General features: G+C 43.2%; 1 pseudogene; it reads right to left on the reverse strand.

Annotated features, from left to right (window-relative positions):
* Positions 1-4,732: 4,732 nt before the first annotated feature.
* On the reverse strand, positions 4,733-5,616 carry LOC105492842 (peptide chain release factor 1-like, mitochondrial; annotated as a pseudogene).
* Positions 5,617-9,665: the final 4,049 nt, after the last annotated feature.

Here is a 9,665-nt window from a genome sequence, read left to right on the forward strand (position 1 = left end):
ATTTGCATGTGTTGAACCAGCCTTGCATCCCAGGGATGAAGCCAACTTGATTATGGTAGATAAGCTTTTTGATGTGCTGCTGGATTTGGTTTGCCAGTATTTTATTGAGGATTTTCGCATCGATGTTCGTCAGGGATATTAGTCTAAAATTCTCTTTTTTTGTTGTGACTCTGCCAGGCTTTGGTATCAGAATGATGCTGGCCTCATAAAATGAGTTAGGGAGGATTCCTTCTTTTCCTATTGATTGGAATAGTTTCAGAAGGAATGTACCAGCTCCTCTTTGTACCTCTGGTAGAATTTGGCTGTGAATCCACATGGTCCTGGACTTTTTTTGGTTGGTAGGCTATTAATTATTGCCTCAATTTCAGAGCCTGTTATTGGTATATTAAAAAATTCAGTTTCTTCCAGGTTTAGTCTTGGTAGGGTGTATGTGTCCAGGAATTTAACCATTTCTTCTAGATTTTCTAGTTTATTTGCATAGAGGTGTTTATAGTATTCTCTGATGGTAGTTTGTATTTCTGTGGGATTGGTGGTGATAGCCCCTTTATCATTTTTTTATTGCGTCTGTTTGATTCTTCTCTCTTTTCTACTTTATTAGTCTTGCTAGCAGTCTACCAATTTTGTTGATCTTTTCAAAAAACCAGCTCCTGGATTCATTGATTTTTTGAAGGGTTTTTTTGTGTCTCTATCTCCTTCAGTTCCGCTCTGGTTTTAGTTATTTCTTGCCTTCTGCTAGCCTTTGAATGTGTTTGCTCTTGCTTTCTCTAGTTCTTTTAATTGTGATGTTAGGGTGTCAATTTCAGATCTTGCCTTCTTTCCCTTGTGGGCATTTAGTGCTATAAATTTCCCTCTACACACTGCTTTAAATGTGTCCCAGAGATTCTGGTACGTTGTATTTTTGTTCTCATTGATATTAAAGAACATCTTTATTTCTGCCTTCATTTTGTTATTTACCCAGTAGTCATTCAGGAGCAGGTTGTTCAATTTCCATGTAGTTGTGCAGTTTTGAGTGTTTCTTAATCCTGAGTTCTAATTTGATTGCACTGTGGTCTGAGAGACAGTTTATTGTGATTTCTGTTCTTTTACATTTGCTGAGGAGTACTTTACTTCCAACTATGTGGTCAATTTTGGAATAAGTGCAATGTGGTGCTGAGAAGAATGTATATTCTGTTGATTTGGGGTGGAGAGTTCTGTAGATGTCTATTAGGTCCACTTGGTGCAGAGCTGAGTTCAAGTCTTGGATATTCTTGTTAACCTTCTGTCATTAATCTGTCTAATGTTGACAGTGGAGTGTTAAAGTCTCCCATTATTATTGTGTGGGAGTCTAAGTCTCTTTGTAGGTCTCTAAGGACTTGCTTTATGAATCTGGGTGCTCCTGTATTGGGTGTATATATATTTAGGATGGTTAGCTCTTCTTGTTGAATTGATCCCTTTACCATTATGTAATGGCCTTCTTTGTCTCTTTTGATCTTTGTTGGTTTAAAGTCTGTTTTATCAGAGACTAGGACTGCAACCCCTGCTTTTTTTTTGCTTTCCATTTGCTTGGTAGATCTTCCTCCATCCCTCTATTTGAGCCTGTCTCTGCATGTGAGATGGGTCTCCTGAATACAGCAAACTGATGGGTCTTGACTCTTTATTCAATTTGCCAGTCTGTGTCTTTTAATTGGAGCATTTAGCCCATTTACATTTAAGTTACTATTGTTATGTGTGAATTAGATCATGTCATATGATGTTAGCTGGTTATTTTTCCCGTTAGTTGATGTAGTTTCTTCCTGGCTTCAATGGTCTTTACAATTTGGCATGTTTTTGCAGTGGCTGGTACCTGTTGTTCCTTTCCATATTTAGTGCTTCCTTCAGGAGCTTTTGTAAGGCAGGCCTGGTGGTGACAAATCTCTCAGCATTTGCTTGTCCGTAAAGGATTTTATTTCTCCTTCATTTATGAAGCTTAGTTTGGCTGGATATGAAATTCTGGGTTGAAAATTCATCTCTTTAAGAATGTTGAATATTAGCCCCCACCCTCTTCTGGCTTGTAGAGTTGCTGCTGAGAGATCCACTGTAAGTCTGATGGGCTTCCTTTTGTGGGTAACCCGACCTTTCTCTCTGGCTGCCCTTAACATTTTTTCCTTCATTTCAATCTCGGTGAATCTGACGATGATGTGTCTTGGGGTTGCTGTTCTCGAGGAGTATCTTTGTAGTGTTCTCTGTATTTCCTGAATTTGAATGTTGGCCTGCCTTGCTAGGTTGGGGAAGTTCTCCTGGAAATTATCCTGAAGAGTGTTTTCCAACTTGGTTCCATTCTCCTCGTCACTTTCAGGTACACCAATCAAACGTCTTTTCACTTAGTCCCATATTTCTTGGATGCTTTGTTTGTTCCTTTTTACTCTTTTTTCTCTAAACTCCTCTTCTCACTTTATCTCATTAATTTGATCTTCAATCTCTGATACCGTTTCTTCCTCTTGATCAAATTGGGTATTGAAGCTTGTGCATGCATCATGTAGTTATCGTGCCACAGTTTTCAGCTCCATCAGGTCATTTAAGGTCTTTCCTACACTCCTACACTGTTGATTCTAGTTAGCCATTCATCTAATCTTTTTTCAAGGTTTTTAGCTTCCTTACAATGGGTTCTAACATCCTCCTTTAGCTCAGAGGAGTTCGTTATTACTGACCTTCTGAAGTCTACTTCTGTCAGCTCATCGAAATCATTCTCCATCCAGCTTTGTTCTGTTGCTGGTGAGGAGCTGTGATCCTTTGGAGGAGAAAAGACACTCTGGTTTTTAGAATTTTCCACTTTTCTGCTCTGGTTTCTCCCCATCTTTGTGGTTTTATCTACCTTTGGTCTCTGATGTTGGTGACCTACAGATGGGGTTTTGATGTGTATGTGCTTTTTGTTGATGCTATTCCTTTCTGTTTGTTAGTTTTCCTTCTTGCAGTCATGTCCTTCAGCTGCAGGTCTGTTGGAGTTTGCTGGAGGTCCACTACAGACCCTGTTTGCCTGGTTATCACCACCAGAGGCTGCAGAACAGCAAATATTGCTGCCTGATCGTTCCTCTGGAAGCTTCATCCCAGGGGGGCATCCGTCTGTATGAGGTGTGTCAGTCGGCCCCTACTGTGAGGTATCTCCCAGTTAGGCTACACGGGGCTCAGGGACCCACTTGAGGAGGCAGTCTCTCCATTCTCAGAGCTCAAATACTGTGCTGGGAGAACCACTGCTCTGTTCAGAGCTGTCAGACAGGGACGTTTAAGTCTGCAGAAGTTTCTGCTGCCTTTTGTTCAGCTATGCCCTGCCCCCAGAGGTGGAATCTGCAAAGGCAACAGACCTTGCTGAGCTGTGGTGGGATCTGCCCAGTTCGAGCTTCCCCAGCCACTTTGTTTACCTACTCAAGCCTCAGCAATGGTGCACACCCCCCTCCCCTGCCAGGTTGCTGCCTCACAGGTCAATCTCAGACTACTGTGCTAGCAGTGAGCAAGGCTTTGTTGGTGTGTCCTCCTTGATGTTAGTGGGCTTGATCCAGTCAGGTGAAGGCCTGAAGAGAAAAAAAGACTGTCCTTTTCCAAGAAAAAGACAATCCTCCAACAGATACCTTTGGACTGGACCTACACCATCAGCTTTCGTGGGTCTTAAGCCTCTTGCCTCACACTCCAGCTTTTGGACTTGTTAGACTTAATAATAATCACACAAGCCAATCCTTTTAAGGGAGTTTCTCTGGAGAACCTTGACAAACACAAACATCTACTGAGAGTTCCTGTGCAAGTTTTGTTCACACCCTAGCAGGAGGCTTCTGGCTTACCAGTCCCGAGGGTGTGAGGTTGTTTGCTTCCAAACCTGAGCCACCAGCTGCCCACCAGCTCTGGCCCAGGGCAAGGCAGGGAACTTCCCTATCACTGAGCAGTGAGTAGCCACACTCTTTCCATTAGGTCTGACTTCACTATGGGGAAGGGGAGCCCCTTCCAAGGATGTTCCTTCCTTGAGTACTCTCAGTCCTGCGACATTATAGCTCTCTTTTATCCCTCTTAATAGCTAATACCATGATCAGTTAAAAGTTTTTTATATTAAAATTATCCCTGTCCAAGTTAATGGTATGGTTTCTGTCTCCTGACTGGATATTAGGATATAATATTTACTGTCATATTTCTACTACTTTAGGTTTAAAGTTTTTCATAATAAAGATTTAAACTGAATTTTGGATCATTCATTAAATATTTACATAGAACAGGACAAAGGATGATTTTCCTTTGTCTACTTATTGTAAAGAAGCGTCCAAGACTTACCACTATATCATGATAACAGGTGGCCACCAGCTTATGATGGTTTTAGGTTTTTTTTTGACTTTATGATGGGTTTATCAGGATGTAAACCCATTTCAAGCCGAGGAGCTCCTTAGGACTTACGAATCATACATCTTTCACACCACGGTAAAGTTGGAAAATTGTTAAGTCAAGCTGTCATTAAGTAGGAGACTGCGGTGTTGCTAATGTTAAAGGTATTTTTGACTTGTGATGGGTTTATTGGGAATTAACCACAATGTAAATCAAGGACCATCTGTATATTGTATGGTTTTTACTAATGCATTGAAAGAGATCTGTGTAAATTATCTATGACTTCAGAATATGCATATTACCTCCAACTGTGTTAACTCATGTTTTTTAAGAGAATAATGGTATTTTTACATTACGTGGATGTGCTGCAGTAGAATTTTTCTAAGCTACAAAAGCGTATGAATAAAAAATCAACTTAAACTTTTTGGGAAATAATTTCTACTAAAGATTCATAATCAGCATACTTCTTCAATGACCAAACAAGTTCATCCAGTAGATAATCTCCTTGCATAAAAGTTTCAAGATCATGCAGTGACTTGCTTATTCTGTGATCTGAGACCTGGTTCTGTGGAAAATTATAGGTTCTTATTTTCTCTGATCTTCCTTTACTTCCAATCTGAATTTTTCTAGCACTGTGTTTTTTATTCATTTCTTCTTCTAGATACATGTTGTATAGTTTTACACATAACTTTTTCATAGTCAGCTCTTTATTTTTCAGTTGAGATCTCTCTTGCTGACATTCAGAAACACCTGAATAGTGTTACAAGAATTAAAAAGTTTTAATAGAAAAATCTTCTTTACTTATTTTCAAGGAATACTCCTTTTCCTTCTCATCCCTTTTCTTCTTCCTGTTGGAAGATGAACTAGCCGGACAGCACTGTCTGTGGTATTTACATGCTGCCCCCCGAGCTCCACTGGCTTGCTTAGTGTCGATTCTCAAATCTTTCAGATTAATCACCCGATTAATCTCAGTAGGCTGGGGCAATACTGCTTACAGTCATGGTGCTAGTATGGATGAGGCCTTGCTTTTCTGTCTTTGGCACTCTTTGTACTCTGCGCACACGTCCTTCAAATTTCATGGCCTATAGGCTTCTGAACCCCCAGTGCTGGCAGATGCATGTCTGACGCCACCTATTTCACTTGGAAAATATTCCAGGGTTTCACAATACCATCTTTTAAATGCAGTGTATGGCTGATACGTATCAAACATCTCTGAAGTAAACAACATTGCCTCCTGACCTCCAACTCCTGCAGTTACTTCCAGGATCAAATCATTTTCATCTGTTTCTTCTGAAGCTTCAACTGGTTATTTCTTTTTATAACACAGAGTTATTTCATTCTCTGCAAGTTTCCTTAAATATTCATCCTCATCATACAGCAAGTGCTCGGTCTCCTGCAGCTCCTGTTCCTTCTTGTTCAGCAGCTTGACCACCGCCAACAACTCATGCCTCCTGACCTTCAAATGGGCTTCAGACCCCACCTGGCGCTTGAGAAAGGTCTGCAAGGGCCCGCCCCAGGCGAACAGCCTCTCCAGCGGCAGGCTACCGCAGCTCAGGGGTCCGGGGGGCTGGGCCAACGGCCCCTGTGGGGCCAGAGTCACCAGGCAGCGCCCTCAGCAAGTTTTATATCACACTGTGCAGTTTGATCTACAAGCCAGTAGATGGTGCTTATAGGTAAGAGCTGGTGCAGCCAGTGTGGCTGGGTATATACTTGATCCTTGTTTATGGGCAGAAGCTCTGTTGCCATAGACAATGAACTGATTCGTGGAATGCATAGTGGCCTGAGCTCCCTGCTCAGCCCCTGGGGGGAGGTGGTGCTCATAGGGGGTACGCCTACAGGTCCTGTGATGGCAGGCACAAGCACCTGTGCTGAGGGAGAATCCAGTGGGTGACCACCAAGCACCCAGAGATGTGCCTAGGTGTAGAGCTGGAAAACTTCCTCAGTCCCCTGTTCTCTGTATGGTGATGGGGGGCAGCCTGAACTCTAATCCAGGAGAGTGGATGTTCCAGATGCCTGGAGATCCGCCTGGTGTGTAGCAGAGAGGACTCCTCTGCACCAGGATCTCTGCACAGAAACAGTAGGGCAGGTCAGGCTGCTTATCAAGTTGAGTGGGTGTTCCAAATAGCTGGAGATCTGTCTGAGTGTGGAGGAGAGAGGGCCCCCTGCACCAAGATCTCTGCACAAGAGGGGTGAGGAGACTCAGGCTGCTGATCTGGGCGAGCAGGTGCTCTGAATGCCTGGAGATCTGCCTGGGCGTAGAGCAGTGAGGACCCCGTTGCACCATAGTCTATGTCCAGGAGGGATGGGGCAGCTTAGGCTGCTGGTCCAGGCCAAATGTGCTCTGAATGCCTGGGCTTCTGTCTCGGGTGGAGTGGAGAGGGCCCTGCTACACCATGATCTCAGAGGAGCAGTCTGGGCACCCAGCAATGGCACATGCAGGCAGGTTCCAGGTTGCCAAGATAGCCTTGGCTGAAGTCTTGCTGCCCACATAAAACTGCAGCTGTAGCAGCTTTCCTCTTGCCCCAGACCTGTGATGGGGGAGAAAATAATTCTAGCACCTACTGCTGAGGCACTTTCCACAGTTCTGACTGTGGAGGCTCCTACCCCACTCCAGAGCAGGTACTCCAATCTCTTACTCAAGACTAAAATGCCTGTGCAGTCATGCTACTGGTCAGCAAAGGATGGGTGACTTTGCATGCACCTAGATTAAAAATGGCATCCTGATCTCAGTCCTGAGTCTGGGAATATGTCTGTGACTTTTCCCATTCACATTCCTTCACGGTGGCTTCAAACCTCTCCCCAGGGTAGTTCCACAGCTTGAGAGAAACAAAGTGCTCTCCCTCGGCCTGTCTTTCTCGGATCCCCATGGAAAGGTGACTTACAGAGCGGGGTTCTCTGCCTCTCTCACGTACTGAGGCTTCGCTCACTTTGATCAGCCGTACTCTGTCATGGGGGCTGTTGGCCGGTGTTCTCCTCCCCGGGATTTGGAATGTCCTTCGCAATTCTGGTGGATTCCCATTTTCCTTCTTGAATTAAGCTCACAGAGTTGATCCTTATGCACTGCCTTGCTGTTTCCAAGTGGCTGAGCACACACTAAAAGCCTTTAATCCACCATCTTGAGAAAAAGATTGTCTTTTCTTACAAGGACGTAAGTCATATGTCCTTATATGTCCATTGTAAGTCATGGATTTGGGGCTCACTCTAATCCAGTATGACCTCTTTTTAGCCAAATACATCTGCAAGGGCTGTATTTCCAAATAAGGTCACATTCTGAGGTTCTGGATGAATGTAAACTTCCAAGTAAACTTTCTTGACTTCAGGGGGCCAAGTGCGTAAATAAGTATGTGAATAGGGGTGTGTGTGTGTGTGTGTGTATGTGTCTGTGTATTGGTTGTGGGTGGGAAGTTGTTGGAAGACTGAGACATGGGGGTATCCCACTACAGCCATTTAAAACACTATTCTGGATATATATATAAAAGCTGAGCTGCTGTAACTGGGCTTGCAGGCTACCAGTTTGGGATCCTTCCTGGGCCAGAGAAACACATTTGAATTTATTCCAAGTGAAATTAAGTCATGGAGACTCTGGCTGCTAGAGGTAGGGGGTAGATGGGAGGAGGGACTGGATTGGAAGGGAGCCTGCATGGAGGTAAGTACAACATCAAGGAAGTTTCTCTAATTGTCCAGGCATAGTATGGAATACTTTAAAAGACAAGAGCTTGGAAAGTAAGTGTATTTAATTCCAGTTTAAATAGATGCCAAGAACACCTTGGAGGTAATTTAAAAAAACTTTATTCGTATCTCAGATCACATCTTTGTGGGTTATCTGTAAAATGACAGTGACTAGTAATACCTTCTAGTAAATTTCCAATATATGCCAGAAGGTGGCAGCATTGTCAAACAGCAGGATGCTTGGTGCTGCCTGCCACTCTCCTTTATATGCTTTGGGACCTACTGAATTCAAGGCCATCTCCTCTCTCTCAGCCCCGCCCTTCTGCATCCCCTCTTCCATGTCTTTCTCCTTGCTAGGTTAACATGGCGTGGGCTGGGAGAAGTGGGGCATCAACAGGGGGCCTAACACTGGTCTCCTTTTATATTAATATCCTCAGAATAGAACCTCCTTAAAACACTACGTTGATTGTATTAAATGTCTCCCTTAAAAATCTCTGGGGGGTAAGACCAGGATGATGAGGAACTTAGAACAATTTCCCATATTTCAGAAAAGCCATGCCTTGGTAAAATGTCAGCTGCTTATGCTAGGATCATTATGGATTCTGTGATAAATCTGATTGTCTCATGCTGAGCGAAGACCTGGGTTGGGAGTTTCAAATATTTTTCCAGAAGCAGAGAAATATTATCTCTAAATAAATTCAGCCAGGCAATTAAACTCTTTCAAAACATTGGAATCTTGATTAACACATAAGAAAGCAGGGGTGGTGAGAATCTCGGGCTTCATTATCTTGGTGGATACAAAGGTCGCCTTCATTTAAAAGACTGTTTTGATTAGGGTGGCAGGGCTAACCAAAAAAACCTGGGTTTGGAGTTGGGCCAATCCCTAACTCTGCAACCTCCAGTAAATAATTCAAAATCTTTGAGCTTCATTTTTTCTCATTGCATTGGATTGCTATTGACATAAATTAAATAGTGTATATGAAGAACCTAGTATAGCGCTAGCACATAGTTGATGCTCAACAAGCTTTTCTTGAATGAATGGAACTAACAGCAAGAGCAATATTGAGTTTTAGAGGCCTGCTGTGTACCTGATATTGTGGTTGTGGCGAGACTCAAAAGCAACAAATGGAAAGAAGAGAAGAAAATATGATTCTCTGATCTGGGACATTTAAATTACTATTTTTAATTTTTAGATCTTGGGCAATTGAACACATTTGAAACTGCCCCCTGGCTCTGGGGGGGTGGGGTGGGTGATAAGTAACTGAGATGCCAGGCCACATGCCACTTTTCTTACATACCTCACAGCATGCAGCAGAGTACACAATATCTACTCTGGAAATTGAGCCATTAGAAAGAAAGGAATGCATGAGTCTGTCTTTGATTTGAATACAGGTAGTCATCTCATTACCTGAGGTTCGAGGGAGGGCAAATCTTCCCTTTAATCTCTACTGGCTTTACTGTAAGGGAACAAGACAGGGACTTGCTGCCATTATTCACCATCTCTTATTTGAGGACACTTATTTAGCCTGTGCTCAAACAGATAGTCTAATAAGATGCTTGATGGAGAGAGGGTGTGTGTGAACGTGAACGTGGGAAATGGTGGCCCCAAGGTCTTCCTCTTGAGCTTTCTCAGGCTAGCCGAGGACAGGAGCAATCACAACAGCTCAAGTTAGAAAGGG

This window comes from Macaca nemestrina, chromosome 8, assembly GCF_043159975.1.
Source record: "Macaca nemestrina isolate mMacNem1 chromosome 8, mMacNem.hap1, whole genome shotgun sequence".
NCBI lineage: Eukaryota > Metazoa > Chordata > Mammalia > Primates > Cercopithecidae > Macaca > Macaca nemestrina.